Below are 26,735 nucleotides of genomic sequence, written 5' to 3' on the forward strand. Positions count from 1 at the left end.
TCATTTAAGATTACTTGAAAACTTAGTCTGGTTTTGGCTGTCAATGCTGTACCAATTTGATCTCATCTTTTACATATGGCAGGCAGCAAAGCCAGATAGTCTTTAGATATAAATAAATACAACCCAAGGCAAAACACAGGTCATGAACAACTTCTGACTGATACCAGGTCTTCCATAAAGCAGGAACTAATGGGGGAATTTTTGTTGACCATATGGGGAATAATCCAATCTTCTTTTTGGCTCTGGATGTGGAGGGGGGGGAAATAGAGAAAATATACTACTTAAAAATTTCAGACTTGTTTGAAAAAAAGGCATTTTCAGCATTTGTACATTTTCCCTTTGTTTCCAACCTTAGTTTCCCATGGAATTTTTTTATTCTTCCAATGAAGCATCAAAGCAAAAACAAAAGATCTGTGTAGCTAGTTTGTTGGGTTTTTTTCCTGGCAACAATTTTTGCATTATAAATGAAAAAACTGAATCTATTGACAAGGACTGTTGATCTTCATTCTCAGTGACACACTCTGGGAAGATGGAATAATACTTTTCTAAGGATTTTTATTTTAAAAATACATGGAGTGTTTGCAAAAAGTATTTTAATGTAACATTATAATAAATCTTAAAGATGGCCTATGAGAAATCTGAAGAGGAACTATTTTCAAGAGCATGTAGCCATAGGACAAGGGGGAATGGCTTCAAACTAAAGAAAGTGGGTTTAGATTGGATACTAGGAAGAAATTCTTTCCTGTGAGGGTGATGAGGCATTGGACCAGACGGTCCAGAGAAGTTGTGGTGGATGTCTCATCCCTGAACAGGACTATGGGCAACCTGGTCTAGTGAGAAGTGTCCCTGCACATGGCAGAAACAAGATGATCTTTAATGACCCCTGCAACTCAAACCATTCTATGATTCTATAATCATATAATATTTGTGAATTGACAGAAATGTTTGTGAGAAGATAAATACATTAAATTCTGATCTTCATTTCCTGATCATAAACAACACAAGTTTGCTGCTTGGAAACAAGGAAGGTTTGAACTGGGAAATGACACAAGCCTCCACAGCACACTTTCCTTGAGGTTGTCCAGTGAATTCTGCAAGGAATTTACAATTCATCAGTATTAGCTTCCATCCTCAGCTTTGGTGCTGCTTTTCAGAGGACCCTGTGTGCTGCTTATCACAATACCTGGAGAAGCTTCACCAGTGTGGCTTCTAAGGCACTTGTTCATCTGCAGGACTCTTATCCAGAGCACTTTTTACCTGACACTTGTTTGAAGGATCTCCTGGATCCATAGCCCTGATTCCCTTCCTTTGGTATGGGCTAGTTTGCTCCCTTAGAGAGGAAAATGGAGAACCTTATGGTATTCTCAAGTTTCTTCTTCCTTTTATGTAAATTTCTTTATGAAACAATCCTGTAGCTTCATACTTTTACCTGATAATAATTGCAGGTGCAGTTTTGGCACAAAAGTAAAATCTCCAAATTGTTTTATCATCTAATGAGAAATATAAGATTTCATTTGGCTTTATCTACCAACAGAAAGTCTGGAAAATATTAATAATAAACCTTGGTTGTGGTTTACTGCATATCATGAACTGCCACATGCAATCATCTTGCACCCCTTCAGCAGGTACAGCATGAGCCAAGCACAGGGGATGAATGACATCTCCAAGCTCTCCGCAGGCACAGGGATGCAGAGATTAAGGAATAATTTATTACTGGAAGAGGTCACCTACAGGTTAATATTCTCAGGGGAAAGAGGTGAGTAAAATAAGAAATACTGATTTTCTGAAAGTCTCTCTGACATGAATCATTGCAGACTACTTACTGCTCAGTCGAGCAGTTGAGCCCAAAAAGAAGTGGATACCACTGTAACAGAAATGCACGTTTGCATTCCCCTATGAAATGAGTAACTTGGTGAGCTAGTCAGTGGCTTTTCCTGAACTGATGCTGATAGCAGGATCAGGATAGCAGGATCTTTATTCTTTTCAAGGGGTGCTAATGTTTTTAATAAAAAGAGCCGACATTATTAGAACACAATAATGAGAACACTTAGGAGTGCAGGTAACTTTCATCATAAAATAGTCTCACAGAAGTCAACAAAGCTTTGTGTGCTTCACTATTTGCAATTCTGGGCACTTGGTGCTATCTCTTTTTATTTTGAACCATTGAGTTTTATGTGAAATATGTTCACTCTAGAAATATACTACCTAAAGAATTTTTTTGGTATTTATATTGACACCTAAAATATAGAGTTATGGTGTAAATTTTACCCCAGAGATGAAAACATCTTTTACAAATACACTGACATTTGTCATGAACTAACATCTCTACAAACTTCTTGTTTCTCACATTCTCACTTATTGTGTCTGGGTTTAGTCCTGCAAACAATTATTTACCTCACTAACTTTTTCCACAGAAGACTTCCACAGCAGTCTGAGGGCCTATCCTTGCCAAAGCTTGTATGTTTGATCACTTCTGTGAGCTTTCTGAGTAATAATTTCCACCTTTTGTGGGTTGACCTTGGCTGGAATCTAGGCATCCAAGAAAATCGCTAAGAGCTGAAGCCAGACAAGGCCTAGAAAGCAGAATATAAGTCAGAATATAGGAATATAAGTAGAATATAGGAATATAAGCAGAATATAGGAATATAAGTATAAACGAAAGCACAAAGAACTTTGCCAATACTTAGCTAGGATGTACTGCCAGAACCTAGAGATAGAGATTAGGTGGTACTAGAGATTAGGTGGTACCGTACACTAAACAGAATGCACACACACCCAACCTAAGTAAGATAAGGGGGCAAAGTGGGGCTTGAGTCCAAGAATCTTGCAAAATTCACCATGAAGTCTGCCAAAATCAAGAAAGTTGAAAAGTTCATGAAGATGATGGAGGCTGGGCCAAGGGCCAGAGGATGAAGAAACAGGAACGACCCTCCTAGATTCTCCCCAAATTGAAGACCACACCCTCGACTCTGCCTAGACTCCGCCTATTATGAATATTATAATAAGATGTTGCAATCATATGAATATTTATGTAAACATGTTGCAATCACCTGTAGAAATGGTATAAAAACCTGTAAATTCACTGGAGAGACGGAGCAGTTTGTCTAGTGCGAGCTGGCTGCTCTCCAACGTTGCTTAATAAACATACCTCACTGCTTAAGGCTACAAACTTTGTCTCTAAGCAGTTCTCTGCACCTTTTTGGGGGCAAAATTGGCATCAGAGCTGGAAGAGGTCACACAGGCAAAACAGACTCAACATGGGGATAATACTAAAATTTATTACTAACAGGACAGGAGCTAAAGAGCGAGGGATAAAGCAATTTTAAACACACTTTTCAACCACCCCTCCTCCCCCTGCATCAATGCAGGAAGAGAAGTTCACCTATAAGGCAACAGGTCTTCCATATCTGCTGCACTTATGGGTCACCCTTCTTCACCCACAGGGCAACAGGTCTTCCATATCTGCTGCACTTGAGTCACCCTTCCATGGGCTGCAGAGGACAGTCTGTTCCAGCATGGTCCCTCACCACAGGCTACAGGGGGGGCCAAAGCTCCAAGTCCTTCCCCTGTCCCATGGGTCCCTCCCATGGGAAACCGTCCTCGGTGGACCCTTCTAACATAGGTCCTCCCCTCCCCCAGGCTACAGGTCCTGGGATGCACGGGGTCTCTATACCCTGATGGTTTTTCATAGAATGCAGTCCTTGACAGAGGGTCTTGTCCCAGCATGGGTTCCCCACAGGGGCCACAGAGTCCTACCCGGAAAAAATTGCTCCAGCATGGGCTGCCCTCTCCACAGGCCACAGATCTTCCAAAGGACCCCACTCTCTCCTGGACCTCCCACGAGGACAGCAGTCCTCCTTCATTTTCATGCATCCACTTGTTCCATCATGGGCTCAGCTGCAATACGGTGGGGCTGCCCCCGGACCGTCCTGGCTCGGTCGGGATGAGGGGGGGTGAGGAGGGCAGTGCCTGCTGGCGGGGCTGGCCTGACTCAGCTCCAGCGCTGTGCCTGCCTCTGGCCAGCTGCCGCACGGCCCCGGGCCATGGCTGCTACCCCACCGCAGCAGGGGAGGCAGTGGGGGACTGCCCCAGCCCGACCACAGCACCTGTTGTGCCTGCCCCAGACTGGGGCTGCGGGGCCCAGCCCCAGGCCTGGCGGCTTCCCTCCGCAACCCTTCTGGCTCCAATTTCTTCTGTGCAACAACTTTTTTTCTTAAATATGTTATCACAGAGGCGCAACAATTGGCTCTCCCTTGGCCAAACATCAGGAAGTCCCTCCTGTAGCCAACTGTCATTGGCTCCACAAGGGCGGGAACTTCTAGCAGCTTCTAACAGAAATCACCCCATGTAGCCCCCCCTGCTGAAAAATAAAAACCAGCCACAGAAACCCACGACACCACTTGAGGGACTTTCACATGACACTTAAAACTAAGAATAAACTCCTTCATTAAAATGGGTCACTTAATGTTTCGTTTGGAAGATACTGAGAAAATAAGTAAATAAATAAAATAAGAATTAATTGGTAGAGTGCAAGTAACGAAATAAATTTTTAAATACAGAAAGATTTAGGAATGAAATTTAGTCTAATAGGTCCCTGCAGTGCCTACAGCTGGAGCATTCATTTTTGTTAGCCCACATACAGACACACTTAGCACATTTGATTTAATGCAAATGTATGTGGTCATGTCTGAAAATACACTGGCTTCCACAAAACAGTAAAGAAGAATTTTTCATGCACTAGTAAGGCAGGTTACCTTGAAAAACCTTACATGGCTGCAAAATGTTTCACCCAGATTAAGAACACTTTGTGGGGCAATGTAGGGTATCATATAGAAGCAGCTGAGGGTGAATCTCACATTTCCCCACATGCAGAGCAAGTAAGGTTGGTTTAGGAGCAAGTGCCTGGGCATGATCTGTGTGTTGGGCATTCTGGCCACTGCATCCATATTGATAGGAACAAAACAACTCCTTCAAACTAATTCCCATTGCTCTGTGGTTACATGGGAAAAGCACTGAGAAGAACACAACCCAGCATCTGGAGTGTGCAGCAACCTTTGTTTCACAGCTGTTTTGTACACTCAGAAGTGCTGGGACTTTTCTATGCAAGCTCAGGGATTTTTCACATAACACAACTCATTAGATTTAATAACTGCACATGGTGCAAGTCAACTCAGAATTTGGGTCATGTCATGCTGCTAAAAGACAGATACTGCATGTCTGTACCTTTATAAACCACAAGCATTGAAATAAGAGAGGCTGAAGAGTTGAAAGCAGGAAAAAATATTGTTACTGCTCATAATATTAAACTTTACACTTGTAATAAATTACACTTGCGATAATTACACTTGCAATAAATATTTCAGGTATGTTTCAAAATTAGCATATGGGTGATAATTTTAAATCCACTCTGAAACAGACTTTGTGACAAAGCTGGACTGGGTAATTTGATGGTGGTTAAATTCCTCGGGTGGCACACAGGACTGGTACCTTCCCTCCACCCTCAACAGCTGCAGTGCTTAATACATAAGACAGTGCTTTTGTAAGGCAGACTGTAATTCAACAGCACCATCTACCAAAAGGAGTGGTGGCCTAAGCTCTTCTGATAAAGAGTTTTCTTTGGCCCTCTTGTACCTAAAAGAGCAGCCACATGCATTCATGACATTTCTCTGGATAGAAAAGTGCCACCCAATTAGGCTTCAAAGTCCTAGATATCTGTACCACCCAGCCAAGTGCTTTATTGTGTCCAGCAGAAGTAAGGCCTGGCTGTGCACAAGTGATCAAGGGGTGGCTGTGAAGTGAATGCCAAGGACCTGATGAGAGCATTGCGGTCTGCAGAGGCAGAACAACTGAGCACAGCTGTGTGAGTAGGGAAAACTGGAAGGTGTGACCACACAAAATGAGAGTCAGAATGGTGAAGGGTGGTGGATGAACAGTAGGGACGTGGGAGAAAATGCAATGGGAGGAAAAGAAAAGGGGAAAGGAGACAAAATGAAGAAACAAAAGGCAGGGAATGACAGAAATACCTCTGAAGATAAAGACTGAAAAAAACCAACACAGCAATGGTGAGCTAAGAGGGAAAAAATAAAGTAATGGGAAATAGTAAATTAAATCTATGAAAACCAATAGAAACTTAAAGAGCAGAAAGCTGAATGATACACACAAAGCTGAAGGGATGGACATGTCTGTGGCATAGCTCATTATTTAGCACTAATATTTTTGTAGGAAAGTTGAATAGGAAAGCTGAAGTTGTTGCTAGAAAACAGTAGGTCTAGAGGCACACCACACTGATATTTAGATTTCTGTATCAGTGCCAAATTTGAAGGGGGCTGGAAAGATATTGTGACCTCCAGTATTTCATGTCTCTCTCTGTAAATTTCCAAACCAACTTTGACAGGGTTGACTTTTATTCTTAGCTCATTAAAAGTGATTGTTTTGCCTGAGGAATACACTAAAAAGCAGCTATTTCCAAAATATCACCCCCAGGTAGAAACACTGAATTTCTTCAAGAAACTGCAAAACAACTCTACTTTGGACATCAGTTAATATATTCTTTGCTCTGTAAAACACATCACTGATGTGGCTTGAGTTTGCTACTCTGTCTTGCATTGCCTGAGCTCATTGGAAGTGGATAAATGCAACTGAGAGTAGTTTTAGATTGTATATTAGGAAGAAATTCTTCACTAAGAGGGTAGTGAGGCACTGGAACGGGTTGCACAGAGAAGTTGTGGATGCCCCATCCCTGGAAGGGTTCAAGGCCTGCTGGACTGGGCTTGGAGTAACCTGGTCTTGTGGAAGGTGTCCGTGCCTATGGCAGGTGAGTTGGAACCAGATAAGCCTTAAGGTCCCTTCCAACCCAAACCATTCTGTGATTCTATAATTCTAAGTCCAGCCTGTCCAGTGCCTTTTCCCCCTCTATCTAGTGCTTCACCTACCCTGTGCAGCCAGTTGGACTGATGAACTCCTCTGGATAATATCAGTATCACTCTGTTCACAGAGTCCACCCACAATATCCTCCCAACCACCACCAATCACCAGCTCTATGCTCTTGCTTACATGAGGACTTTAACACAGTGCCCAAGTGCTAACAAATTGAACACTTCTACAGTTGTGCAAGATAAGAAATAATTTTTACTGTTTGTATTTATTTCACTGGGGATGAATCTAATCAATCAGATTGAATTTGACAGACCTTCCTCACAAAGAAGTCTCTGGCAGGGCTGAGAACAAAATCTAGGTCCTATACATTTGTTGAATGATTTTCCTTATTCTAAGGAGTGATTCTCAACACGGAAAAATATTGCTCAAAAAAACTCGAAAAACCGGAGCAACAAAGTTCTGTTCATTTTCTCTCTCACTCAGCAAAGCAGCTAAACCTGTGTATATCTCAACTTTTAGAAAACACTCTAAGTTCATCCTGCCCATGAGTTCATGTCAGATTACCTTCAAAGTACTCAGTATCTTGCAGAGTTGCTCTGATGATTTTGTTAGTATTTTTATTATTCCTTTCAAAGTCTAATTCTGCAATTTTCACTTGAATTATGTGTCATTGACTAAATAAGTAGTTCTGGTGAAGGCTATTCACAGGAATACTACAGAATTAAGTAAAAAAATGGCATATTCAAAACAAAATTAAATGATTAATTGTAAACAATACAGCAATATTTTACTAGCTTTTTATTCTGCTTAGTTTATTATCTTTCCTAGTAAAGAAGGAGAAATGAAAACACAAACTTTATAAACTGTTGCTGAGTGTGTTTTTCCTTAAGCTTTGTAAGAACGAGTCTCTTGTTTTACATTATACTTGATATTTTTATATTATACTTTACATATTCTTTTTTTATAGTAATAGTGTAGTGATACATAAAAAACATGAAAATTTACTTAGATAAAAAGTTTGAGGATGCCGAATGTACTTATATTTATATTTAAATTTACTAAGTGTGTATACAGAAATAGACATGTATGTATATATATCTACACATGTATTTTTATATATTTATATTTAAATTTTAATATAATATGAAACAGCATATAATATGTATATTATATATTATCCAATATGTGTATATATATATTCTACATGTTGTTCTACGTGTACATATTGGATACAGCAAGCATGTACATATAGAAGTATGTATATTTGTGTTTATACATAAATATGCACTTTCTGATTTCTTAAACATTTCGAAACATATCTTTTTGTCTTCAAATAAAATAGTGCTAGAAGGGAGGCATTATCACAACATTTATTTTGAAAATGTTTCAATAATCTCCTCAAAGGACTTTGCATATGTAGTCTAATTTTTCTCAAAAGCTATTTAAAGCGTAATTTGGGCTAGTTATCCCTGGAGTCTGAAGGCTGCAGTACTGCTGACTGGCCAGCAACAGACTTTTTCAAAAAAGTGGTTATCTTGATATTCTCTGTATCGATCTGGCACCAACAATCACATATCTAAATGAAATAGATAAAACATAGCACTATATACAGGCATCAGACTGGATATTTAAGTACTATATGATACTGATGTATGTTAGGACCTTATGACATACCTGTAGTAGTTAGCATAAGTAGTTAGCATAAGTGCTTTCAGGTGCTGGTTTTTATTTATATTATAATTGTATATGTAACCACAAACCCTTAAAGGGACAAATAATCACCTATGAAACAGTGTAGCTGTACTTCGCATAATTCTCACATATACATTTTTACATTAGCTATGCTTCTAAGAACCTATTTAACCATTCTGTAATTGATAACAAACTTAGATTCTGTTATTCCAAAGTTCACTTATTTGTGTAAAGAAAAATATGCTCTTGTAGTTGCAAACTGCACTAATATTGGCTTTATGCCACTGCACTACTAGAAGCATTACTTAAATTTTTTGCCCTTCCTTGAAAATAACTGGAGGGCTGCTGCTCAGTTTAACAACAACTACCACCACAACAAAATCATACATTTTTGGTACTGAATGAGCAGCCTCACAAAAAATAGCACAAAATCAGAGCAATGGGCTTCTGATTAGTAAACACTTTGCCAAATAATATAATGAGGATTATTATTAAAAGCAGGACTTTTTTGCCTGGGGTCTCTGAATCTGCAGAAGCATTTCACAAAGAAAGACATTTTATTTCATAAAACAACTGACAAATCACACTAGACCATTATGTGTTGAAAAGGTAATGCTAAGCCTCATAATAGAAAGGTACTTCTTAATTTTTGGGAAATGAAATTAAATTAATGATGTGTGGTAATGATACTGAACATTGCGAAAATGAAATAGGGCTTATATTAACTGAGATCCCAGAGGGTGGAGACCGTGTGAAATAGGTCTTGCTTTGCAATTCAAGTGCATCATAAACACTTTTTCTTCTTGCCACCTAGTCAGAAGTGAGTCAGAATATTAAAACATACTGAAGTTTTGGTTAATATAACATGCAAACAGTATTTTAGTCTGTTGGGGACTTGGTGTTACGTGCCAGCATTCATAAAATGTATGTTTTATATACTTCAGATATTTATGCATTTTGATTCTCTAGTAGAGCATACTTTGAGAGGAACTGAACTTTGCAAACAATTCTCAGTTCATCCTTCCACAAAATTTGGCTGTACAAACCAGAAACTATAAAGGATTTCTGGTTTTGTAAAGTCCCTGTTTAACAATCAGATACTTCCTTACATGAAATGCTGTGTAGGTCCTTCTGCATCGTTGTTTTATAGCAAGAGTCTACCTTCATCAAACATGCACCCAGGGTTTGGGAATAGGGATTTATTATGGATCTCTCTTGTACAGGTTCTGTGCATGCCTTGCAGCTTGGCAAACAGATCATTCAATTAAGATTCCCTTGTCTTCTTTCGAATACTAACATTTAAAACAGACTACAAGCATCCCATGGTTGACAGACAGCTAAATGCGGCATAAACAAAGTGAAACTTTGCACTCGGTCTGTGAAGAGCACACCCTTCTGCAGATGACTGACTACTTACAATAACAATAATTGTAGTATCATGCCTGTCAAACCTCCTGGCCACTTTCAGGTAAATAGGTACGTGTCTCTGCAAGAAACACTTGAGAACTGCTTCCAGTGTTTGGCTTCCTTTCACACATCCCCAACTATGAAAACACAAAATAGAAATATTTTTATGTACACACATAGTTGTCTGTATGTTAATACCTTATAAATAAACATTTGAATAACCTCCAGCCTCCAAATTATCTAGTAATATAAATTCAACAAAAAGCTGTATGTATGTTTTCCCTCAGTTAATTTTTCTGGTAATATACGTTCAAGCACACAAATTCTCACAGGTTTAGGTGTACCTTTACACTTAAGAATGCCTGATAGAGGGCCAAATCCCAAGTCCTTGCTGAGGATATAATTCTACAAGGCATCTTACACAGATTTACATTATTTAATACCAGCCTTTCCAGCAGACAGTGTAGTTTAGAGACTTGCAGACCAGGGCTTTAATTCTTCAAGCTGCAAGCACAAAAATTCTGTTGGCTCCACCACAAATAGGATATGCAAAATGTTTTTGGGTCAGGATCCTGATTAAGACTGCCTTGCTCTGAACACAGAAGGACAAAGCGGGACTGGAGAATTAGAATCATAGAATGTCCTGCACTGGAAGGACCCACAAGACTGAGTCTAACTCCTTACTACTTTTTGACTCCTGTGCTTATGGTGTGCAGCCTTTGGCCCCAAGAGAAGCACTGATGGGATTGATGGAGTGGCTTATGGAAGAGATCATCATTCAGGGAGAAGAGCTTGGAACCCAGTTTAGGAGTAACTTGGGGCCATTACTTGTTGATGTTGATCATGAAGAGCAGATTGAGCTTAGCAACACACAAAAATGAATACAATTTTCATCCAAAAGCATGCAATCATGTTAGTAGAGTGTGTAAGGGAACATTTTGGATGGGAGTGGTGCAATACTGACAATATCAGTGTTTTGAAAGCACAGGCTCATGGATTCTGTGGCTACTGAACAGAGTATTTGCAAATGCAATTTTAGTCAATTGCAATTTCCCAGGTTACCACTGCGTGGTCATGACATGATGTTTAAAAAAAAAAACAGGCAACACCATCTCGCCCATGTTGTGCTCTCTCCCTAAAAAAAAATAGAAAAAAACACAAACCCAAACCAAAGAACCCCCAAACCAAACCAACAAAACAAAACCCAAAACAAACAAACAAACAAACACACTCACAAAAAAACCCCCAAAACAAAACAAAAACCAAAACACAAAAAAAACCAGAAATGAAACATTCTGTGGCGGGATCTCATTGGGGGCAAACGAATGTGTGTGTGTAAGAGCCCTAGGCTTCTCTTTTGTGTTTGTTTCTTCATTAGGCTCTAACGGCACTTCTGCCCCCGCACTGAAGGTTTGATGAGAAGATGATATGACATGTTTGGCTTCTCCCCATGCAGCTGGCACCACTGATGCCAAAAGCCAGAGCCTGCTGCAGCAGGATCAGGAGAGGCTCCTATGGAGCACGGTCTGACTGTCAGTTTCCCACCCTACTCCCTACACTCAGCTCCCTCTCCAAAGCCCCTTAATGAGAAGTGGAGGACAATGCCAGTATTGTTGTTTCTATTGGGAATCTGGTGGAAAGAACAATAGCTGTTTATCCAAGCATCCGTGCTGCCCAAACCCTGCCAATAATTACTTCTAGAGGCTCTGATTATCTCTGCTCTCCACTTTCAGCATAAAAGGTTATTGAGCAGAGGCAGGACAACCTTTCTGTCTCTCCTGGTCTTTTTACAGTTTGCTTGAATATTGCCTGGGCCTCATCTTAGGTGCAGAAGTGAGGATGCACTTGAATCTGCAACAGGCTCACCTGGGTCAGGTGAACAGGTGCTGGAAGCATAACCCTTCTAGCCTCCACAAAAAAAAGGCAATTTTGAAGAAGCACTCCTCTGGTTTCTCATTCCCAGTTTTCTTTACAACTGCCATTAATAAAATTTTTTTGGCTAAGTATGGTGCACAAAACTGCCAGCATATTGGAAGCATCAAAAGAGTGGTGCAAGACACATTGTTTTGGTATTGTAAACCAAAGGAAATAGAACTGTTGCTGAGTCTATTTCTAGGTTGCTGGTAACAATTTTAGTCCTCTAAATCATGCAGTCTTTAATCAGCCCCCTCCCCTCTTAGACCCGTCCTGCAAATTGCTGTTAGTGTTATGCAAAACACCCCCATGAATATGCATAAGTATGGAAATTCATGGTAATTTTTCAGGATTATCTAATGTGACATTAATAGGACAGGAGCATACATCAATTTAAATGAGAGTGACAAATTCTTTTTATTTCTGTAGTGTTATTAATATTTCCTTGGACTCCTGAGAGCAGTGTGAACTGGTACGAATTTGAACAAAATATTTTAAAAATCAAATATTTTACTAGCACATTACTTTTTAAAGCTTCAGGTTTTTAATGCATATCTCATATATGTGCATGCATGTAAGACTGCCTTACCTTAATGCAAATTATTTATGTCAAAGGAATAAAAGTCTTTCTGTAGATATTTTACACGTTATTTTTCCATTCCCTACAGATAACAATTGAGACTATAATGTCTCAAGTATTGGGCTGCTTTCTGCAAATGAGTTTGATTACTGAGTCTAATTACTTCAATAATCTAATCAGCCAACTGATAGAGCAATTTAGCAAGCTTTTCTCCTCATTTTTATTTTAACTCCAGTGAAAATAATATTAAATTATCTGCTGTTAACTATGGCAAACTGCAATTATGTTCTCTCACAGAGGTTTGGATATGCTGTTTATTAGAGAAATGTAATTAACTGAAATGTAGTCTAAAAACTTACTGTTTGTAACAATTACTAACTGTGAGCATATTTGTACTTGGTATTTTGAGTGGCTAGCACACCAGCTAGACCTTCAAATTCATGACATGGTTTCATTTAAGATCAGTAAAGCTACTTGTAGATGAAAATGTAATGCACTGTGAGACCTCAAAATATCAGCAGATATTCACCACACGTCTGTATGCAACAAGATTGAGAAGTCCAGGTTTTTACAAAAGAACATTAAAATTGCCTATTACACTGCAAATGTCAGTGTTACTGGATATTGTTGTAAAGTTAATTAATTTGCAAAATAAAATCTTTTTTATTTACACTACCACATGCCTCAAAATATTCACCAACTAAAACACTAAAAACCTAAAAGTTCATTATTCTATGAATCCTTCAGTCTTAATAGAAATTATTCTATGCTGATATGCCTAAAGAGAAAAAATGTTGCAGACCACATAAAAGAGAAAATATAGTGCTCTAATTTTAATGGTATATGTTCTTGGTAGAACTTAATCTTCTTAAATTTTAAGAATAACATTCATTTTCTCTTCTAAATACATAAATACAGCACTGTGTCTGTACTTACGAAAATAGATGTATTTTTGTTTCATTCATCAATTTTTTCTAAGCTATTTTGTACGGTATTTTTAACAGAAATAAACACAGTTCTGTTCTTGTGTAACAAGGTAGTGGAAGATGAGCTCACTGGAAGTCCTGCCTTTCATTACTGTGCAAGATCTTTACACCGTCTCCCATGGCATTCTTCTGAAAAAGCTGGGAGCCCATGGCTTGGACAGGGACACTTTGTGCTGGGTTAAGAACTGGTTGATGGCCGGGCCCAGAGAGTGGTGGTGAACAGGGCTGCATCCAGTTGGTGGTCGGGCACTAGTGGCATTGCCCAGGGATCAGTGTTGGGCCCAATCCTGTTTAATATCTTTACTGATGATCTGGATGAGGGGATTGAGTCCACCATTAGCAAATTTGCAGATGACACCAAGTTGGGGGAGAGCATTGATCTGCTGGAAGGCAGGAGATCTCTCCAGAAGGACCTGGACAGACTGGAGAGTTGGGTTGATTCCAACGCGATGAGGTTCAACAAGGCCAAGTGCTGGGTCCTGGACTTCGGCCACAACAACCCCCTGCAGTGCTACAGGCTGGGCACAGAGTGGCTGGAGAGCAGCCAGGCAGAGAGGGACCTGGGAGTTTGGATTGACAAGAAGCTGAACATGAGCCAGCAGTGTGCCCAGGTGGCCAAGAAGGCCAAGGGCATCCTGGCCTGGATCAGGAACAGTGTGGCCAATAGGACCAGGGAAGTGATTCTTCCCCTGTACTCAGCGCTGGTGAGGCCACACCTGGAGTGCTGTGTCCAGTTCTGGGCCCCTCAAGTTCAGGAAGGATATTGAGGTGCTGGAGCAGCTCCAGAGGAGGGCAACTAGGCTGGTGAAGGGACTGGAGCACAAGTCCTATGAGAAGAGGCTGAGGGAGCTGGGGTTGTTTATCCTGGAGAAGAGGAGGCTCAGGGGAGACTTCATCACTCTCTACAACTCCCTGAAAGGAGAGTTGTAGCCAGGTGGGCATCAGTCTCTTCTCCCAGACAACTGTCAGTAGGACAAGAGGGCATGGTCTTAACCTGTGCCAAGGGAGATCTAGGTTGGATATTAGGAAGAAACTTTTTATGGAGAGAGTAATCAGACATTGGAATGGGCTGCCAAGGGAGGTGGTGGATTCACCGTCCCTGGAGGTTTTTAAGATGAGACTGGATGTGGCACTTGGTGCCATGGTCTAAGTAACCATAGCAGTGTTGGTTCAAGACTTGATGATCTCAGAGGTCTTTTCCAACCTGGTGGATTCTATGATTCTATGATTTTATGATCTTAGATTTAATTGGGGAAATTAGCCAGAAGTCAATGAAACAATGTGGGAAACTTTCACTTTGCGTTATGCAGGAGTGCCACATCAGGCGGTTTACATATTTGTAGCTGTATATACATACACTATAAATCTGACTGTGACACACTGCAAATATAACTTAGTTGTGTTACTGTGTATGAAAGGAGGGCAAAATGCTTCACCAGCGTACCTAGGCTCACAGATGTGCACATCTGCACATGAGTCTGGGTGCACGTGCCTCCCATTTGCACAAAACAGTATGGTCCCCAAGCATTACATGTTCAAAAAGGTTAAAACTGATAATCTGCCAGAGCATCCGTGATGATCAAATGAATGTCTTAAACATGTTTTTCAGAAAGCACGGATATGCATTGACATAAGCATAGGAATTTTCTCTGCTTAAGTACATAATGTGCTTTTGTCAGCCACAGAAAGAGTGACAAAGGTTTACCCCCACCTGCTCTCTGTTTGTAAAGGGTCTAGGCATGGAGACCTCCACACAGCCACTAGAAATGGTCCCCCAAAGACACTGAGTGCCTTACAGACATGGGGCCAAAACAGACATCAGGGCATGGCTTCTGGATGATCTATATGATCACGAATTCATTGAATAAAACATAGTAGGAAAACACTAAGGCTGTACCCCTATATGCTCTCAGTGAATATGTTTGTGTTAGCATACTCTAACACTTGTAGGATCAGCCTGGAGGCTGAGCTGGTGTTTATCCTCTGTTCTCACTATTCAGAACAAGCTAAGTTTCAGGAACTGTTCCGCAAAGACTAGAGATTTGGTAGCCACTTTTAAGTGGATATGCCTGCTAAAGCCCTCATCCTGAAAGCCACTAAGAAGTTCACTAAAAGTGTTGACATCCTGCATCAGAGTTACTTGGAGAGCCATTTGGAGAGCAGCATCTGGTAAAAATTGTAATGTCTTCCTTTAAATTAGCAACAAGTCAAAGCATTGTACTAGCTCTCATTGAAAATGAAAGTCTAGTTTATTTAAAATTTTATTAAAATATTGTATTATGGGTTTTTGTCACGACTAGCTATTAAAACTGCAGTGCTAAGCAACACTAAAATATTTTATGAAGCTATTAGGTGATAAAAAATGAGCTAGTTCTATGTTAAAAATTTACTACGTGCACACTCACATGTAAGAGTTATTTGCGTTTTTCATGCTGCATGGAAAACACTAATTGATGCATAGACCAGGTAGAAAATCACCTCCCTACATAAAGATAGAAAGGTGTAAAATCTTTCTTACATAGCTTTTCAAGGGTTGTTTCAATTTGCCTTTATACCCATGATTTATAATTTTATTTATGGCAAATAAACTTCTGGAATTAAATGGAGACATTTTCCAAATGACATGTAGTAGATGTGATAGATATTTTCTTTTGAATTGCTAAAGAGTAAAATACGATAATTTGGTGACAAGCATCTGTCTGGTAATCACATAGGATAAATTTGTAAGAAATATAGCAAAGATATTTTATTTGCTGCTGCTGCTGCTGTTAAGCCAGCTTTATTTATCTTGGAAGGTTTTTCCATCTGAGTGGAAAACAAACTTGCCTTCAAGAGGTCTGAGAACCAAATAATAAATGTCAGGTCTAAATCCCATATGGAAATCAGTCAGGTTTAACCCTGGATATTCTTCAGGATGCAAATGAGGATGGGAGGTTTCCCTCATCCTGCTGCCACATGGGCAAGCCAATTTGCAGGCACAGGCATACACTGTACCTTCTGCACCTCCCCCTCACCCCAAGACTTGTCTCAGCTGCCTGCCTTTCACAGAAAACCACAGACCAAGGAAACATATCAGTAATAGTGCCCTGTAAATTAACTTGACATTTGATGCAAGGGGGGGGAAAAAAATCAAGTGGTAAAAGCTTACAAAAGACATGGAAAACAAAAGCCACTCAGGACCCGCACTACATTTAGTGTGGATTTAAGAGCTCTGGAAGGTGGTTATTCTGTTGCAAGCAACACACTCAGTCCTCCTTCTCTTTGTTAAGCCAACTCAGTCACTCTTTGTTAAAGCCGTAGCATCCATCAAACAAACAAAAAAAATACCCTATACTTTCACAAAACAGCCTCCACAGAGCCCAATAACACCAAGGAAGTACATTGTTTTCTCTGTGCTTCACTTCATCTTATGTCCCTAAAACTGTAACTTTTTAAAATATGCTGTTGTTAAAAGATAAATTGTGACTATTAATATTAATTCACTACTAATAAGGTGTGCTAAGTAACTAAGATATATGCTAGTATTTTATGATTGGAAAGCAACCCATTAAACATGTGAGGCACACAAACACTGCTGTATCTTGAAAATTAACTTAAAGCAAACATACAATTTTTCCTCATACCTGAAGTTACAAATACTTTTATCATTGTCAAAGAGTACTTGAATCAAAGACAAACTATTGATAGACCACCAATTGCTTCTCTGACTCTGCTTACAGTATTGATAGCAATAGGATACCAATAGATGGACCATATTTAAGCAAGAAGACATTCAGGAAAATTATTATGCTTTACTGTGTCTGCATTTCCTCACCTCCATTCCTGTGCCCCCTTCTTCTCCCCCCATCCACCTCTCACTTCCTCCTCCTTCTCTCCTGTCTTACACACACACACACACACACACACACACACTTCCCCCTCTGCAACGCTTGCAATATTGCATCTCACAACTGCCTACTTCATGGCTTACAAGCAAAGGACTGTACTGGTATCATACATAATCTTAGCATTCTTGCTTCTTGTCATTCGTGGATTTATTTACAAGTCCCTGTGTTCTACTTTTTCTTCCTGTTACTACAGTTTATATCACTGGCATACCTAAATTCTTGTGGGAATTTCAAACAAGAATCAAGATATAACTGGCAAATATTCTGTAATACAGCCTGTATTTCCATAATTTATCTGTTTGGTGTTTTTTTTAAGACACAGTTTTAAGAGGTTTATGGACTTACAGATATATGAAGAGTATTTTGATTGGCTTGTTAATACGTCAACTACTTAAGGTTCTGTTTTTGTAAAACAGCTGTAATAAAAAGAATTTATGTCCACATACATATGTTTGTATATATGTAAATTCATTTGAAATTAAAATGTTCGTAAATCCTTGTCAATTGTGCTGATTAAGCCCCAGATTGTGATATTGGCAATGTTAAGCTTTTTTGCAAAGAGTTAAAATGCTAAAAATTTTTCTTTCGGTAGAGGGTAAAGAAAGGATTTAACTGGCTCAAAGGAAGTAATTAATACTTAGCTAATTTTCACTTTAATAGAGCCTTTCATGAGTATATTTTACAACTGTCAAATGGACATTTCCATCTTGTGAAGAGAAGTATTTAATCAGTGACTTATTTTCTAAATATTTACAAACTTGAGCTTGATTCTGCAAATTCTTGCAGGTCTCTATGGTTATCTAAATAAACCTCAGTATCAATGGATTACTCACATGAGTAGTTTCTCCTAAGAAAATTTGCTGAATCTGGTTCTAAAATTTAAAAATATTTTTAATATTAATTCCATACTATTTTGGTGTATTTTCTCCTCTCATTTTTTTTTTGAGATCCATTTGTGAACAAATAATTGATAATACTTTTCCAAAAGCTGACACAAATTACTTTTACTGGGCTACAACAATAACAAAACCCCCATTATATGTACATATATAGCACCTACATTTTTTCTCCTACTTTTATTTGAAGAAGCAAGATATCCCCCATAAATTCTCCATAAGTGAAATATCCTTGCTCTTAATGTGAGTGTGTACTCCATGTTATTAAATGAGAGTAATATCTTTCAAAAACATAGTTAATTTGCAGTCAGATGCAGAACAGTTTACATTAACATTATGAAGTCTGGAGATGAAGTTTATTCAGTCTTGGGCCTGAGGTTTTGTTTTCTTCTATAAGTAACTGTAGTGTTTTTGCAAGACCTGGCCTCAGTAGTAAAGCAGTTTAGAGTGGAGGATATTTTTAGACTACATTTATTTAAAGGAAGGGAAGAGAAAGTCAGTGCAGTAAAATATACATGTATTTGTAATTCATATTGCTACTGTGCTTCTATTGTACTAAGAGATTCCACCATGTCTGAGATGGGGAGCTGACATCCAGGCAGTGAAGCAGGGCAAGAAGAAACACCCTCACCAAAACACAAATAGCAGGGGTTCTCCCTCTCCTCTATTGTTGCTGCTAATTATTACCACGCTGCTTCTCTTTTAAAAAATAAAAATAAATAGCTGTAGGTCAGGGAGGTATATCTGGACAGTCTATTAAATAACATTATCCTGCTTTTGGTCCAAGACAGAGATGTTTTCATGCTGATATTTCAAGAGCCTCAGCCTCCACACTCAAAAAGATGAGAGGATAAATAAACTTAAAGGTGCAATGATTAAACATTTAACTTTTCTACTTCTTTGTCATTATACTGATGACTCTATTTTACAGCTTCTCCTCCCCTACCATACTTTTGCTGATTTCATCTCATTTGCATGGTCTTATTATGCATATAATCTTTGTTCTTCTCACATAGAGTGCAGCATAGTGACAAAGCAAAACTTATATACAGAGAAAACATTTTTCCTTCTTTAAAATTGTTACAGTCTTCCAACATTAGCATTATCAATATAATTCAACATTAAACCAGATGTAAGTTCTTGCTTATAAAATACTCTCAGATTTATAATAGTGTGAGAAAATAATAAGTTGATGTCTAAACTGCCTCCAAAAATCTTTCACTTTGATGAACATTCAATTTTTCTTTTAAGAGTTTAAGCAAACACACTAGTGGTAGTAACAATTGGGAAATACCTGCTTATTTATGTCAAATAAGCTAACTGCTATATGTCTAACTATATGTATCTTGATAAAGTTATCTGTCAAATTCAGTATATTTTATAATATAAGGATCTATAAGGACACACAGCCGTCAGCTCTGAAGATTCCTCATTGCCTTGCATCTGAAAATAAAGAGACTGGATCCCCTAATTGTGTTACTACTTTCTTGTTGTTCGTATACTGTAACAACTGTATTTTGTGTTATGGAAATTTGAGTCTGATTCATCCTGATTTATCCACCAATTTCATGGACCTGCCAATGAGAGGGAAGGTTTCAGAATCAGTTTCTTGGTTACCGTCCAAAAGTAGGTAAGAGTGAGTTTAAAGTTGTCCCTGGGAAAGGGAAGGGTAAACTCCCACTGGCTGCTACAGGAACACAACTGGGCCCAACTTGAGAGAAGCACGAATTCATTTTAAAAAAGTCTTTGCCTTTGGTAGAATTTTTGGATGTAAAAAGAAAGGAATAATTTGACTGCTTGAGTTTGCATTATAGCAAGTACCTTTCCTTCTGTGAGATTCATATACAGGAGATTAACTATTTCTTTAATTTCTAAGATCCTGTGGAAATAATGGAATTAATCAAACACAATATAATTACATTTCTTTCCAAACAAGAATTATTCTTGTAGTGCTCAATTGTTATAATACCACCATCATCACCTCCCTGCAGAAATCTGAAGACAAAAAGTATTTTCTGTCTCAAAGGAGGGTGCTCTCACACCAGTCTTAAAGAACATGATGCTGTACTCATCACCTTGCTACAAAGCATTCCCAGCAGAAAAATTGGTTACACCTCATCAATATGACACAGTATAAATAAAATAGCTCCATAATTCAAGAGACAAAATATTATCTGTAAGAATTTGGCTATGCCTTTCTGGTAGCTGCCAGAATTACTCAATTCAGATAGTTCAGTGCATATTTTTAAATAAAATAATGAGTTATGTGGTGCTTTTAATTGTGACATTGAATTTGTTCCAATTATTTCTTGCACTGATTAATGAGGTCATCTTTCATATGTGGAAGTAGCAGCTGTTTCTGTTCTTATGGCATTTATTTTGTGTGGGGCATAGTCTACAAAAACTGGAAGATACAGTCCAGTAATATGCACATAGTGGCTCAGAGTTGTCAAAACATCACTCAAACTACCAAATCCTCAGTGAGCTCCACACACACATCCATACCAATATTCCGTGTGCTGTCTTTCCCAAACCAAGACCTTGCCCTTCATGCAGTAGTTTCATGAAAGTTATAAGTGATATTCAGAAAATCTAAAAGGCTTTGATTTGTCATGTATGCTATCATGCCAGCTTCTGCCTCACTGTGTGTGTGATTGACACAGAAATCACTACGGTGCATAGGCAGCTGTGGTGGGGAAAAAAATGTTTTCCCTCTGGAGTTAAAAAATGGTAACCTCCGAGGGGGTGGTGTCCCTTGGGGTTGATCCAATCAGTGCCCCTGCAAAATTTAAACATATCACAGCAGACCGGACAAGAAGGATGATGATGATGTAGTTGGAGGAGAAGTGGCCATGTTGTGAAGCCACGAGGAGCTGAGGGGCCAGGAGCCCCACTGGGGGCTAGGCCCCCCCCCCAGCCTCCAGCTGGGAGGTTGCAGAAACCCGGAAACAGTGTTAAACTGGACCGAGTTCTGTGACTGAAAAGCTGGGGGAGTCTTTCTCCACTGTGAGTGGGCAGCAGGAGCGGCGGCAGAGGCAGCACTGAGCGGAAGGCTATGGCTGAAAGCCAAGAAGATAAGAAACAAGTAGCAAAGACGGCATGCTGCTAAGCAGAGAGACACAGAGATGTCTAATGGAGAGAGGACTAAGCTCAATAGAGACAGTTTTGGAGTTAGAACTGAATCAAATCCCCCAAGCCCCTTTGAGACCCCTGCTAGGAGGAGGGGATGGACTCCTACGGGATGGAAGTCCTAAAATGCAGCATGCACCAGAGAGAGGAGCTGAAAAGTTCGTAGACGTTGTGGTGGTTTGAAAAACCTTTTCTCTGAGGTAGCAGTGGTTTGCCCCACTGATAATACTGGACCAATCCATAGTCCACGTGCGCCCTACGGAAATTACATACCCACAGAAACGGAAGAGAAGGTGGTGAAGATAGTATAGAAAGTAGGTAGCCATGGTCTGAGCCGGGGGAAGCAGTGAGCCCCTCTGGGGGCCAAGGGCCCCCAGCTGAGGCTACGGGAGACCCGATATAGTGTCAAAGCTGGACCGGGTCCCATAATTAAGAGCTGGAAGAGTTTTCTTACTGTCAGCAGCAGCAGAAGACATTGAAAGCGGCAGCGGAGCAGTCCTGAACAGAGACAACGGTGGCTAAAAGCCAAAAGACAGCCAGTAGCAGCGAGATAATGTGAAGCTGGCTGAAAGATGCAGAGATGTTCCTGCAGGAGGGAGAGCTGGCAACAAAACAGGAAAACTCAACAGGGCTGTTTTGGGGTAAGACTGTATCACTTTCCCAAAACCCAGAGATCTCCTGAAGAGGAGGGGTGGACTTCCAAACCCTTCGGGAGTCCCAAAATGCAGCAGCAGATAGAGAGAGAGAAAGGAGCTGAAAAACTCGGAGTCGTCTTGAGAGCTGAACCAGGATGGAATGCGGAGGAGGTGGCCCTGTCCTCCGCTGCTGCTGCTGCTACCATGCTAGCAAGCTGAGACAGAGCAGAGGAGCTCTGGTAAAACTGAACTGAAAGCTGCCTTAAATGCTCTAACCCAAGAGAAGTGAAGGTCTCCAAGGAAAATCCCCCGCAGGCTAGGGCTTGGGGTTGGAATTTCCACAAAGTAAGGACAAAAATCCTGACTGCCATACTTAAATCTGCTGCCTCAGAAAAATTAAAGACACTAACCAGTGCCACAAAAAACTGAAATGAAGGAACTGTGGCCTGAGGAGTGACAGAAAGACTTTTCTCTTTTCTTCGTAGACTTTTATTGAAGGAAAAGAGGAATTTAATTCAATGTAAATATATATATATGTATGTAAATAAACCTTTGTAAATATTTTCCCCTTCCCCCAATAACGAATGGTTTTGTTTTTTCTGAAAACTCTCCACATGAGGTGAGGAAGAGATCAAGTCCGTGCCATCACTAAACCCTCTCACAGGGGCAAATTGTGGGAAGGGGCTTGAACTTAGAAATTGGATTCTTGGGAGTTTCAAACCACCACAATGTCCTGGAAGCTGGACCGGGATGGCCAGATGGAATGCGGGGGAGGTGACCATGTCCCCCCGCTGCTGCTGCCACACTGGCAGCTGAGACAGAGTACAGGAGCTCTGGTAGAATGCCTGGGGCAAAAGACTGAACTAAAAGCTGCCCTAAACGTTCTGACTCAGGGGGAACTTAAATCCCCTGAGGAAAGGGACTGACACAAAGATCCCCGCACTTCATGATACGACGTGGTGAAGCAAGCCTCTGTCCCAGCTATCGCTGAGTCCATGGGAGAGAGACCTTCGCTTGGAGTTGAAGGGCTGAGAGGCGTGAGAGGAGACCCCCTTGTGTGTAATGGAGAGAGATCCAGCTACCACTCCAGCTACAACTGAAGTATCTTCTTCCTCACAAAGTCCAAGAAGATAGTTTTGAGTCCATGCTCCCGTGGTTCTGTGTCAGTCTCTGCTGTGTGTGATTCTCTCTCTCATACCTCGGTTCCGTAGGTTGCTGTAGTTCAGTCAGCTTATCACACGTACGCATCCCGGAATCTTCATTCCTCCTCCAAGTTTTCAGCTGTCCTCTGTTTAAATCACTGCAAGGACATCCTCCGGGCCTTTCTCTGGTCCATCTCCAATTTCGCCTGGGGTTATCTCCCTGGCGCTGGGCTGCGTTCAGCCCGTCCACTTTGGCTCCGCTCCAATGCTGAACCTCCCCTCCACTTTACAGTGAGAGGGAAAAGAAGCCCCCCTCTGCAGCCTAGCTGGAAAGTAGGGGGAAGAGGGCCTGGCTCCTCTCTCCCGCTTACCTTCAGGCGCTGTGAGTCCCTTCCCTCACAACAGACACTCACTCCAATGCTGCCTCCAACCCTGGCTTGGCCAGAGTTGTGGGGCCGCAGGGCCCCCCTTCCCCAGAGGGGAAAAAAAGGGGGCTCTGCCACCCCTGGGCCTTCTCAAACCCACACAGCAGCAGACAGACAGACCAAATGCCAGCAACTTCCAGCGGTTGTGTATATATGATTTTTCACAGGAGCAAACAAAACAAGCAGTGATTGGCCCTCCAGGGGAGACTGCCCTGGAATCCAATCACCTCACCTATAGGCCCCCTGGCTCCCGGGGGGGCAATTTGCAAACCATGACAGCAGTCAACACTCTCTCCTCCTCCACAGAAGACAGGAGCTCCTTCCTGTTGGAGTCCATGATGAGCCCTCACTTAAAACCAAGAGGTGACTCTCAGTGTGACCTGCTTCACCCTGGAGTCTCCCTGAGAAGCCTAGGGATGCTTATCATCCTATACCATAAAACACCGATTTTACAGAGCTTTAGTCTAAGATGACTAAGAATCCCTTTTATATCTCACCTGAGACATTTTTCCAATGTAGGAGAAATAAGATCAATCTCAAGTACTAGAGACAGAGCAGGAGTGGGTTTCCAACTAAATAAAGTCAACAGATTGGTGGGTATGTAAACAACCAAAGAAGAATCCAGCCTACAATAACTGAAATACTATGATAGTTGCGTGTCTTTATGCAGCGAGGGGTACATGGGCTTTATTCTCAACTTCCTCTCATTTTTCTTGTGGAAAACCTTGCTGCAAAAAAAAAAAAAAAAAAAAATTATAAAACCATGTGGTGCTTTCACATTGCACCCAGGGTCTGAGAATCTCAGTCATGAGATTTCCACTGGTGAACATCCCACTTTTAGACAATAAAGAGTTTCAAAAGTCAACCCATACTCCATAGCGAAATGTTTAACTTATGCAGTCTTTTGCAATGGTGTTGTTTCACACAACAAATCTGCAAATTTAGGAAGTCCAGACTCCTGGGAGCAATGTTAAAAGGGTGCTTTCCCTCCATTAGACACTTACAAAGCTGCCAGAAATCAGTTAGCTGTGGAAGATTTTTAAAGAAAACATGGTTATGAATCATCACACTCATCCCAGGTGACAATTCTGAAAATAAACTAGAGATGAAGAAAACAGATCCAAAGGTAACCCATTCACACCTTGCCTTTCCATTCCCATCCCCACCACAAACTCACAAGACAAGGAAAGCAATTGCCCCTTCCTAGGTGTGCAGTTATGAAGAGTTTCCTAGAAGGCTGTGAGGTTCTGGAATGCATTTTATTTCCATAGCAACAAGAAGGGAAGGATGAGGGGAAGGGGTTTTTAAGATTTGTGGTTTTTTTCTCATTATCCTATTCTGATTTGGTTGGTAATAAGTGAAACTAATCTCCCCGAGTAAAGTCTGTTTCACCAGGATAGTAACTGGTGAGTGATCTCATGAAGTATCTTTGCAAGTTATCTTACATCATCTTTGATATACTTACATCAAAGAAATATTTGATATATTTATTTATTCAACAAGTAACTAGCATTTTTTTATCTAAAATAATTATTTCTAAATCAATAGCCTTATCTGGCTATATAAGTAACATAAGATTTTTCTTGTCTCCTACTGGGCTAATGATACCTTTGGAATGAGGTTTTTAACATTCTTGGGTATGAATGAAAAGTTTCTGTATCATGAATGTTTAGTAATTGCTTAAAATTTTCTGTTAGTGTCTGTTTTGTCCAGTAAATTCCTTTCTTAGAATATTTGTATACATAAGAGCAGAGATAATTATAGTGAGTCACTCGAAGACATGAACAAACACTTCTTGACATTGTTGCAAGGTATTCACCTGCCTCTAATGCAGAAGAGAGGCAAGAGCTACAGGCATTGAAATTCATCTCTGAAGCTTTCAACAGATTGCAAACAGGGAGATACGCCTGTTTAGGGTTGGTTTTGGCTTATTCATCAGGTAGATTCTCTACTGGGACTCACTGACCTGCTCTGAGATGATTTCTGTTAGTTTTGGTTGGCTTAGCCTTGCAGTTGCTTTCATCCTACCTTATGTTGTTGGTGATAGAGGGCAGAAACAATGTTTTGGTTTTAGCTGTCAAAATCTGATTTTTCTTTATATATGTACAAACATTCATCCAGACTCATGCATTTTCATGTGTTTCTGTAGTAGCCAAATACATGTATTTTCTTTGTCTTGGAAATTTGAAAAAAAAAAAATGCTAGTGCAAAATATATTAGAAAAAAAATGTTAAAAAGCAAATTTTATTGTTTTCATACAAGTAGATGCTAAGATTTTTCTAAAAGTTAAACTAGATATTTTCATGTAAAAAATGTTGATTTTTCCTTATGGTGATACATACACTGTAGCCTGATATTGGTCTGGATTCAAACTGGGTCTTTAACGCTTTTACACTCATTTTCAGTAGTTCAAGTTGATGGTGGTTGAGTTATCAACAAAAAACTGTGATGCCATGATACTTAGGATACTAAATGGATTTGGAATTAGTAAACATCCATCTGTCAATTACTTTCTCAGAGCTTTACCTTTGCACCATATCTTGAACAGGATACGTGAGCAACAAAAAATTTTAACTATTTGCTAAAAAGATTTTACTCCAGAGAATGAGCTAAAACTGAAAACAGCATCTCTGAAAATAAGCACCAGCCTTGCAGTCTTCAGACGGAACTTCCCAAGGGTATTCTTCCTTCCCTATGCCTTTAAAATGCACCGTATTCCGTTGTCTCCTGGTTTTATTTCCATACATACATATATATATATATATATTTACAGCACTCTCTCTATAGCAAAGAGAGTTATATGTAACATCTAAGGGTAAAAAAAAAAAACAAACAACGCCAGCTTTAAAAAGTTGATTTATGGATAGAAAGTACACTTAGGTGTGATTCAGGAAACAAAAAGACTGTTCTCATTTCTTTTCCATCGTGCTCAGAAGAATTCCACTTAGTTTATAGCCCTTATTTCTTAGTCTCATAGTCCCTTCACAGGTAGTCAACGAATACTCACTTTGCAAATAAAATTCCCATAGGATTACAGTTCTTGTAGAACTGCAGGGTTACCAAGCCCACCCCAGCTCCAGACGCAGAGCCCAGCAGTCTCCCTACCCTGAATTTCACTGATGCATAGCTCAAAGACAAAATACACATAGTGTCTCCCTCTGAGTGT

General features: G+C 40.0%; 1 long non-coding RNA gene across 11 annotated transcripts in view; it reads right to left on the reverse strand.

The window, feature by feature from the left end:
• LOC113986870 overlaps positions 1-26,735 on the reverse strand; it is a 126,344-nt gene that overhangs the window by 53,880 nt on the left and 45,729 nt on the right. Inside the window, exons 5-6 of one of the 11 annotated variants that reach the window (XR_005564420.1) lie at positions 24,067-24,297; positions 9,986-10,112 (exon numbers count right to left, since the gene is read on the reverse strand). The exons of 8 other annotated variants lie outside the window; for them this stretch is intronic. This is a non-coding gene — a long non-coding RNA (uncharacterized LOC113986870). The remainder of the gene's footprint in view (positions 1-9,985; positions 10,113-24,066; positions 24,298-26,735) is intronic. 2 more of the 11 variants (XR_003540293.2, XR_005564424.1) reach the window with 2 other exon arrangements.

This window comes from Pipra filicauda, unplaced genomic scaffold (genome assembly GCF_003945595.2).
Source record: "Pipra filicauda isolate LSUMZ 115617 unplaced genomic scaffold, ASM394559v2 scaffold31_size4109673_pilon, whole genome shotgun sequence".
NCBI lineage: Eukaryota > Metazoa > Chordata > Aves > Passeriformes > Pipridae > Pipra > Pipra filicauda.